Consider the following 10,841-nt stretch of genomic DNA (forward strand, 5'->3'; position numbering starts at 1 on the left):
TTCCGTACCGACAGCGTCTGTTTGAATTTCGTCCTGACCGAAGATCCACTATGCCACCAATGCATTGACTGCTGCTTGGTTTCCGGGGTGAAGTGCGAAATCCAAGTCTCATCGCCCGTGATGATCCTGTCGAGAAACTCGTCGCCGTCATCCTGATACCACTGCAGAAATGTCAGTGCTGCTCCTAAACGTTGCATTTTGTGTTCGACTGTCAGGTTTTTCGGCACCCACCTGGCACACAATTTTTTGAACAGCAGGTGCTTAGTGACAATCTAATTCAACAAGGATCGCGATATCTGCAGAAAATGACTGCTCAGCTCCGTAATCGTGAAGCGACGGTTCTCCATGATGCACTGCCGCACCAGCTCAACACGATCATCATTGATGAGGGACGGACGCCCACTGCGCTCTTCATCATGGACACTTTGACGACCTTCGGAAAACTGCCTACATCAGCGACGCACCATCTGCTTACTCATGATGTTCGGCCCATAGACCAGACAAAGCTGTCGATGAATTTCAATTGGCGCAATGCTTTGTGCATTAAAGAACTTTATCACCGACCGAACCTCGCAGGCGGCGGGAGAAGGAATAAGAGCTTCTATTTCGGACCACTGCTGCCACGCTACTGGCACCAGGCGGGACCTATCCGGCTGGCATATGATTGATACGTCATAGATCTGTTACGCATGCGCAATTGACACGGCTAATTACGTTTACTTTCAAGGGGAAAAAATCGGGAAACTTACTTTCTGGGTGCACCTCGTACAATGTTATCCCATCGGTTTATAATGCATTAGCAGCACCTTCCTGTGCCCAAAGTCTACACTCTTAACTTCTTTTTCCAACGTTCTCTATATTCCCATTCCTGTCCTGGTAATGCATCTTCACACGTTGCTTTCTTGATTTTCTTCATCTATGTATTTCGAGACCTAGATCTTCCCCTTCTCCAATACGGAATCCATTCCAATACTCACTTTAGAGATCTTTCATCACCCAACCGTTTTCTTTGTTCATACCACTCCAGTTGCCTGTATTGAACATTATCCAAAATTTATTTATTTTTGCCTTATCACTTCCTTTCTTATTTTTTCATGTCTAGAATGTCCGGCTGAACATCTAAAAAAAAAAAATCAATTTCCATTGGTAATAAAATTATTACCGCAAATTTTTATTTATCTGTCAAAGTTTTCGGTCTCCATATCCCTGAACTTTACGCTATATATATATATATATATATATATATATATATATATATCTGTGACCGGGAGGAAAAAGGTCTTAAGTCAATTTTTTGTGAAAATGAGATTTTAATATACATTCTGAAAGCGGAAAAAATTCTCTACAATCTGGTAAAACGGTTAAACTAAAATAATACTCCTGACTGGATTTATAGAGCGTTACAAAATGTCCTAAGTGCTTTTTGAATCGAGCACACACAGAATAAAGGACTTAAGAATACTTAATACTTTATTCCTTACTTTCCATGCTTCCCTATTAAAAGGTCTAACTTGTATTTTAGCCATTTTATCACATACTGATGCCCTTTCCTTTTAAAACTTTAAGCACCAAGGTAAACAGTCCTATAATTGTTTAAGACTCATTTTGAATTCCTAATAATTTACATTTCTTACTCCACACCTGTGGAGTAACGGTCAGTGCGTCTGGCCACGAAACCAGGTGGCCCGGGTTCGAATCCCGGTCGGGGCAAGTTACCTAGTTGAGGTTTTTTCCGGGGTTTTCCCTCAACCCAATACGAGCAAATGCTGGATAACTTTCGGTGCTGGATCCTGGACCCATTTCACCGGCATTATCACCTTCATATCATTCAGACGCTAAATAACCTAGATGCTGATACAGCGTCGTAAATATCCCAATAAAATAAAATAAAAATACATTTATTATTTATTTTTGACATGAAAGAGGTCTTATGTTTAAATAGTCCCTTCTACTCAGTTTGGGTTCTAGTCTTAAAAGGGCTTAAGTGCGGCTATTTTTGGAAGTAATCAAGAAAGTTGTTAAATGAGCAACACTACTTATTTTAGAAGAAATATAAACAAATAATATCGAGGAAAAACCTCTTAATTAAAAAAAAAACTCTATAAGTGACACCAATTTCAATATTTCTATTGCTCACCTGAAATGTATAACATTTTTACTTAAGACCTTTTTCCTCCCGGCTACAGATATTTATATGTCTAATGGCTAGTACATGATATTTACTATCATTGACTGAGGGAAAAACAAGAAAGTGGTAAAAAAAACTAAGGATTAAGTAATTAAAAACATTCGGGCTCTGGCTTCCCAGTAGCGGTCGACTTCCGTGGAGGATTTCAGAGCAGGGCATTTTGCAAGACGTTTTCTATCCATGTCTTCCTGTTGATGGCACAAAATGCAGGATGCTGACGGAAGGATGCCAAGACGATTGAGGTGTTTACCCAGGATGTCATGTTGCGTGTTAAGAAGAAAGCTTGCAACTGCCAGTCTTCTGGTTCAGGAGGTATATCCTTCAGTAATTTCCTACGTTGTTACGAAATGTTTATATCCAGTTCTTGTTGGTGAATATTTTTTGTAGTTGCTTGATATATTGTTTTACTGAGCTAAATGACACAGGTTTCGGTGGGTTTATTTTGAGATTGGCACCCTTCTTAGCTAATGTGTCAGCCTGTTCATTCCCATGTAGATTACAATGTCTTGGGATCCATTGTAACACAACTGTTTTGCCACATTCTTTTAAAGTTGCAAGTATTTTTTGACAATTATTGATTTGTTATATGTAGGGGTGGTCAGTTTTATTTATGGACAAAATGGCTGCTTTTGAGTCCGAGAGGATGACGGCGTTTGTGAATTTATCCATATGGAATAAAAGTTGATTTAAGGCAACATGTATAGCTTCAATTTCTCCATCATAGGCAGATAGATTATAACCAACTGGGAGATAGAAGCAAAATAGATTACTAAAAATACCAGCTCCTACATTTCCTTGAGGGTCTGTTTTCGAGCCATCGATATAAATTCTTAACCAATAGTCTTCCGGATATCTGATGTTGACGGTTTCAAGGGCCAATTGTTTTACATTTTCTTTACTGTATTGAGTTTTGGTGATTTGGTATATATATATATATATATATATATATATATATATATATATATATATATATATATATATATCAGAGTTCCAGCCCATAATAATAATATTAGTCCTCATTTCAAACTTTCTTTGTTCTACTGAAAACTTGCCATTTATAACTTAGCCTATGTCCTTTTTACCATGCATCATAAAAGTAGGCCAACTAGAAACTCCTTTGGTCTGATAATTGTTATAGTTAGGGAGCATGGTGGTAATAGTGGTGGTAGTGATGATGATCATGCTTCTATACAGGGTGTAAGCAATATGAACTGCCAAAATTATGTAGACAATACATAGCGGTCTACACAACAAAATATCTAGTGAAATTTAATTTTTTATTATAATTATATTTCTGATTTGTGAAATACCATATTTTTAAGATGGATAGTAGTCTATTATTTGTTTACATTTCGACTGAACGTGAATGCCATTGCCAGTGACCTTACGCCCAACATATATCAATACACAACAGGGTATAAGTGTGAACAAACGATTGCTTCAACACATGTCTGTGAACTACAAATGGAATTGGTCCGTCCAACGTCGGTGAGGTCTGCCTAAATCTCTTCGTCCTCGTGGATGGTAATACAAAATTCTCTTTGGTAAACGATGTTCAGGCATCCTAAGAAGGTGGTTTCTCCATTTACGTTGATAATGTTGGACGTCTGCGGTCATCTCCTCAACTTCCCACTGATTTCTTATGTCTTCGCTCCTAATGCGGTCCCGCAAGGTAACTCCTGTCAGTGATCGTAGAAATCTCATTTGTGATGCGATGATTCTATTTATTTCCTTTTGTCGCAGTGTCCAACATTCACTGCCATATAACAGAGCTGGTTTTGATATTATGTTGTGAAATCGGATTTGGACCTCTATTCGCATTTGTTTTCCAAAGTTCCTTCTCAAGATACCATGTAATTGATTATATTTCAATATATTTTTATTTATGTATTTTTGATAATTATACAAAGAAATATGACTTCCTTACTTACTTACAAATGGCTTTTAAGGAACCCGAAGGTTCATTGCCGCCCTCACATAAGCCCGCCAGCGGTCCCTATCCTGTGCAAGATTAATCCAGTCTCTATCATCATACCTCACCTCCCTCAAATCCATTTTAATATTATCCTCCCATCTACGTCTCGGCCTCCCTAAAGGTCTTTTTCCCTCCGGTCTCCCAACTAACACTCTATATGCATTTCTGGATTCGCCCATACGTGCTACATGCCGTGCCCATCTCAAAAGTCTGGATTTAATGTTCCTAATTATGTCAGGTGAAGAATACAATGCGTGCAGTTCTGTGTTGTGTAACTTTCTCCATTCTCCTGTAACTTCATCCCGCTTAGCCCCAAATATTTTTCTAAGCACCTTATTCTCAAACACCCTTAACCTATGTTCCTCTCTCAGAGTGAGAGTCCAAGTTTCACAACCATACAGAAGAACCGGTAATATAACTGTTTTATAAATTCTAACTTTCAGATTTTTGGACAGCAGACTGGATGATAAGAGCTTCTCAACCGAATAATAACACGCATTTCCCATATTTATTCTGCGTTTAATTTCCTCCTGAGTGGCATTTATATTTGTTACTGTTGCTCCAAGATATTTGAATTTTTCCACCTCTTCGAAGGATAAATCTCCAATTTTTATATTTCCATTTCGTACAATATTCTGGTCACGAGACGTAATCATATACTTTGTCTTTTCGGGATTTACTTCCAAACCGTTCGCTTACTTGCTTCAAGTAAAATTTCTGTGTTTTCCCTAATCGTTTGTGTATTTTCTCCTAACATATTCACGTCATCAGCATAGACAAGAAGCTGATATAACCCTTTCAATTCCAAACCCTGCCTGTTATTCCTAAATATACAAAATCTGTCACTTGTTCTATTATTTTGTTATCAACCACTATTTTTGCTCGTATAAGGTTTTTGCCAGAAACTGCCATTACTTTTGTCTTTTCGGTTGAAATTTTCATATTGTATTCTTTTAAAACCATCTGTAGTTTAAAAACAGAGCGCTGTAATTCGTCTTCAGTTGTAATTTAAAAAAAAAAAAAAAAACTGGACTAAAAAAATATATATAAATTTTTTTTCTGGGAAAACCTTGACAATTACAGAAAAATATTATCTGACTTTTTCTTTAGTTATTTATGGCCTACCACAATATTTATTTGGCCGTTTATTTCGTTGACACCCTGTATATTAAAACTGAACTGTCGTTAAATAACCTACCATTATGGCAATGGTCTATGTAAAGAATATAGGACTTAACCCCTTTATGCAACAACGAAATACACTATTTACGTTGTCCCTACATAAAGTTGTGCGTGATATCATCCACGCGTAGTACAGTGTATAATATGCCGAATAGTCCTACTTTCTCTTTTCAACTAAGCAGCTATATCGCGGAGTAGATTAAGTTCTGGAAGAAACTCAGTTCGGGGGGCGGAACCCGGAGCCACATGATGATTTCCCTCAGGTTTCATAGAAGGAAAATGGATCGTTGGATATCCTTAGAGATGGAGCAGAGACGGTCATGGCCACTAGTTTCCAACTCCGCGTCTATCGAAGATGTTCCTTCTTTCTTTACTTAGATAACGGGTTTAAGAATTGCCCCAAATGGACCGAGCTTGCCAAGGTACTAGCAGTGTACTCCCACCCCAGCCTTCCTGAATTCAAAGTCAGTGTTTCATTTTTTTTTTCCTTAAAAAAAGACAAGCGATAAGAATCTTTTATACCTTAAGGGAATTCTTTCAAGTATACTTTGAGAATTCGAAAACTCTGGCTCCAGATTGAATTTTACTACATCACCACCATGGGACGTTGTAGAAGAGGTGTGGAAGTTTGATTTACAGATGGACTGACGCGACCAAAATGATAGTGGAAGGAGAGAAAAGTATGTCTTCTTATATGAACTCCCGGGCGATTTGAATACTGGAGATATGCAAAGAGCAGGGGTATGAATTTTCCCTTTTCTATCAATAAGACCTGTCTGTCTTGATTTATATAAATGCATACTAAAAATAGAATTCAGTACATGAGTAAGATGAAATAATGACAATTAAATCTTATTTTTAAGGTTAAATAAGCCTACGAATATTTAAATTACACAAATAACTGTGTAAAATACTGTATATTATTATAGTACATTATACAACGAGCCTATAACGGTAGTAATTAAGACGCGAGTATGTTTATGAAACGAGCGCAAGCGAGTTTCATAATTTTCATACGAGCGTCTTAATTACCATTATAGGCAAGTTTCATACGACTTTTTATGCTCGACCATATTTCTAACTTGAAATTATTCATAAGTATTCATGTTATTCTTATCTGACTGGGGAGCGGCACTGACCTTGTGCAATATCTCGTAAATTGTGAGATGTGCGCAGACGCGAAAGTATTGATTTTTTCCGAGAAACAAATGTCATTGACCTTGATATAATCTAGAGAGTAAACTAAACATTAATCTTGATATAACCTTGAAATTGATTTAGACATTGAAAAACGAGATGACAAATTGAATTTATTTGAATATTATTTACAATTAACGCTAATTATTATAGTAACAGAACATAACCTTCTGCGACAGTATTGGATTTCCAGCCTCCGTGACGTTTCGCTAGTTGTCTTTCGATTGCATATCCGAGAATAATCGATACTTGCGCTTTCATATTGCTACAATGGTGTTTTATGATTGGTGGAACACCTGAACTTTAATGAATAGGTGTACCGGCTGCTACCAGGTGTATAATTACTACATTTCGGCATGGTCGAGCATAAAATTATTAAAGAGTTAGAAATTACGTTATTCCAAAGAAAGACACTTCCTAAAGGAGTTACAGTGATACACAGACTACTGTCCGTCTAAGTGGTTATATCGCAGGGTCGTTGAAAGTGGGAAAATCACGTGACAGTTACTTGCTTAATGGGGCCCTTTTCTTTAAATGATTTTAAGTAGTTGTGTAATATTATGTAGACTTCCAATTTCGTACAGAAAATATTTTCAGGATAGAACCTAACAGCCTAGCCACTAGCCTTTACAGGGGGGTCAGCGGAAACGGGCGTTTGTCTTCTGTTGTCTCAAGTGATGGCTCTGAGCCATACATACAGCTCACATGACCAGAAGTTCTGCTATTTGTTGAGCAGAATTTATTTGAAAATCTGCACAAAAACTGGCAGTGGAATCAGAGTTCAAAGATTTATTCCCGTTAATAAAGCCTATAAGCTAATATTAAAATTAATGGAAATGCTTTCTTGCTCCAAAAAGATATGTTTCGTCTTTTCCGTTTGCTATATCCACGCATACATGCTGCTCGTTAGATCAGTGCACTATTTTGTGAAGTATTTAAATCATTTCGTCTCTTCCGTTTGCTATATCCACGCATACATGCTGCTCGTTAGATCAGTGCACTATTTTGTGAAGTATTTCAATCATTTCGTCTCTTCCGTTTGCTATATCCACGCATACATGCTGCTCGTTAGATCAGTGCACTATTTTGTGAAGTATTTCAATCATTTCGTCTCTTCCGTTTGCTATATCCACGCATACATGCTGCTCGTTAGATCAGTGCACTATTTTGTGAAGTATTTCAATCATTTCGTCTCTTCCGTTTGCTATATCCACACATACATGCTGCTCGTTAGATCAGTGCACTATTTTGTGAAATATTTCAATCATTTCGTCTCTTCCGTTTGCTATATCCACGCATACATGCTGCTCGTTAGATCAGTGCACTATTTTGTGAAGTATTTCAATCATTTCGTCTCTTCCGTTTGCTATATCCACGCATACATGCTGCTCGTTAGATCAGTGCACTATTTTGTGAAGTATTTCAATCATTTCGTCTCTTCCGTTTGCTATATCCACGCATACATGCTGCTCGTTAGATCAGTGCACTATTTTGTGAAATATTTCAATCATTTCGTCTCTTCCGTTTGCTATATCCACGCATACATGCTGCTCGTTAGATCAGTGCACTATTTTGTGAAATATTTCAATCATTTCGTCTCTTCCGTTTGCTATATCCACGCATACATGCTGCTCGTTAGATCAGTGCACTATTTTGTGAAGTATTTCAATCATTTCGTCTCTTCCGTTTGCTATATCCACGCATACATGCTGCTCGTTAGATCAGTGCACTATTTTGTGAAGTATTTCAATCATTTCGTCTCTTCCGTTTGCTATATCCACGCATACATGCTGCTCGTTAGATCAGTGCACTATTTTGTGAAGTATTTCAATCAGTTCGTCTCTTCCGTTTGCTATATCCACGCATAAATGCTGCTCGTTAGATCAGTGCACTATTTTGTGAAGTATTTAAATCATTTCGTCTCTTCCGTTTGCTATATCCACGCATACATGCTGCTCGTTAGATCAGTGCACTATTTTGTGAAGTATTTCAATCATTTCGTCTCTTCCGTTTGCTATATCCACGCATACATGCTGCTCGTTAGATCAGTGCACTATTTTGTGAAGTATTTCAATCATTTCGTCTCTTCCGTTTGCTATATCCACGCATACATGCTGCTCGTTAGATCAGTGCACTATTTTGTGAAATATTTCAATCATTTCGTCTCTTCCGTTTGCTATATCCACGCATACATGCTGCTCGTTAGATCAGTGCACTATTTTGTGAAATATTTCAATCATTTCGTCTCTTCCGTTTGCTATATCCACGCATACATGCTGCTCGTTAGATCAGTGCACTATTTTGTGAAGTATTTCAATCATTTCGTCTCTTCCGTTTGCTATATCCACGCATACATGCTGCTCGTTAGATCAGTGCACTATTTTGTGAAGTATTTCAATCATTTCGTCTCTTCCGTTTGCTGTATCCACGCATACATGCTGCTCGTTAGATCAGTGCACTATTTTGTCAAGTATTTCAATCAAAGTGTTATGTAATAGACTGTACCTCGACCTGTACCTATTAATAGCGCATTAATTAGCAATTAATTGGCTAGTTAGATATCTAATTAACTAATTGCTTGATCGGTCTATTCCCTAACGGATTAATTAACCGGTATTTGCTTACAGAAGAATCTAAAGCAAGTTACTAATTAATTCATTACCATATATGACAAAGAATTCTATTGGGATATTCTTGATAGCCAGTGAAATAAAAGATTAAAATATACTTATCAATAAATCACAGAAGAGGAAGCTAATTTTCAGGACGCATAAGAGGAATGCTATCCTTCATTATTTAATGAGAATCGAATTCCAGACTATAGGACTTGTAATAGTAACAGTAGTAGTAGTAGTAGTAGTAGTAGTAGTAGTAGTAGTAGTAGTAGTAGTAGTAGTAACAATAATAATAATAATAATAATAATAATAATAATAATAATAATAATAATAATAATAATAATAATACGAAATGGAAATATAAAAATTGGAGATTTATCCTTCGAAGGGGTGGAAAAATTCAAATATCTTGGAGCAACAGTAACAAATATAAATTACGGTCGGGAGGAAATTAAACGCAGAATAAATATGGGAAATGCGTGTTATTATTCGGTTGAGAAGCTTTTATCATCCAGTCTGCTGTCCAAAAATCTGAAAGTTAGAATTTATAAAACAGTTATATTACCGGTTCGTCTGTATGGTTGTGAAACTTGGACTCTCACTCTGAGAGAGGAACATAGGTTAAGGGTGTTTGAGAATAAGGTGCTTAGGAAAATATTTGGGGCTAAGCGGGATGAAGTTACAGGAGAATGGAGAAAGTTACACAACACAGAACTGCACGCATTGTATTCTTCACCTAACATAATTAGGAACTTAAAATTCAGACGTTTGCGATGGGCAGGGCATGTAGCACGTATGGGCGAATCCAGAAATGCATATAGAGTGTTAGTTGGGAGACCGGAGGGAAAAAGACCTTTAGGGAGGCCGAGACGTAGATGGGAGGATAATATTAAAATGGATTTGAGGGAGATGGGGTGTGATGATAGAGACTGGATTAATCTTGCACAGGATAGGGACCGATGGCGGGCTTATGTGAGGGCGGCAATGAACCTTCGGGTTCCTTAAAAGCCACATGTAAGTAACTTAAGTAATAATAATAATAATAATAATAATAATAACAATAATAATAATAATAATAATAATAATAATAATAATAATAGTAATCTTCAAAGTCATTGATTAGTTTCTTCTAGATCCGTTTCAACATCTAACTTATACCAATCATAAATTACTGATCTGCCCATCTTCAGCGGTCTTCCCAAATGTCTTTCTATTTCACTCATAGTCTTGCGTTAATTACTTTCCAAAAATGCTCTTACTTTCTTTCCTTCTTTCTCGCATATAGTTTTGCTTTCTCTCTCTCTCTCTCTCTCTCTCTCTTTCGCATATCGAGCGTTTCTTTCTTTCTCTCTTTATCTTTCTTTCTCCTTAGTAATCTGCTGTTCATCCGTGGTACAAGCTGTGTCCACTGTGTTCAATATTGATCGATTTTTATGTTCTGTTCGTCTATTGCTAATTTATTTTCTTATGTCTTAATTAGTTTATACAATCTATGTAAATATAAAATTTAGGATAAATTTATTTTTATTGTAATAAAGAATCATATTTATGCTTAAAAATTCTGAAATGAATGTCACTTCTGAAATATAAAACTCAAATAACGAATGCTATGTATGCAAATACTGAACAATCATCCTACCGTATTTGTGGTGTATGTACGAGTAACTCACAATCTTGTAGATA

The sequence above is a fragment of the Periplaneta americana genome, chromosome 5 (genome assembly GCF_040183065.1).
Source record: "Periplaneta americana isolate PAMFEO1 chromosome 5, P.americana_PAMFEO1_priV1, whole genome shotgun sequence".
Taxonomy (NCBI): domain Eukaryota; kingdom Metazoa; phylum Arthropoda; class Insecta; order Blattodea; family Blattidae; genus Periplaneta; species Periplaneta americana.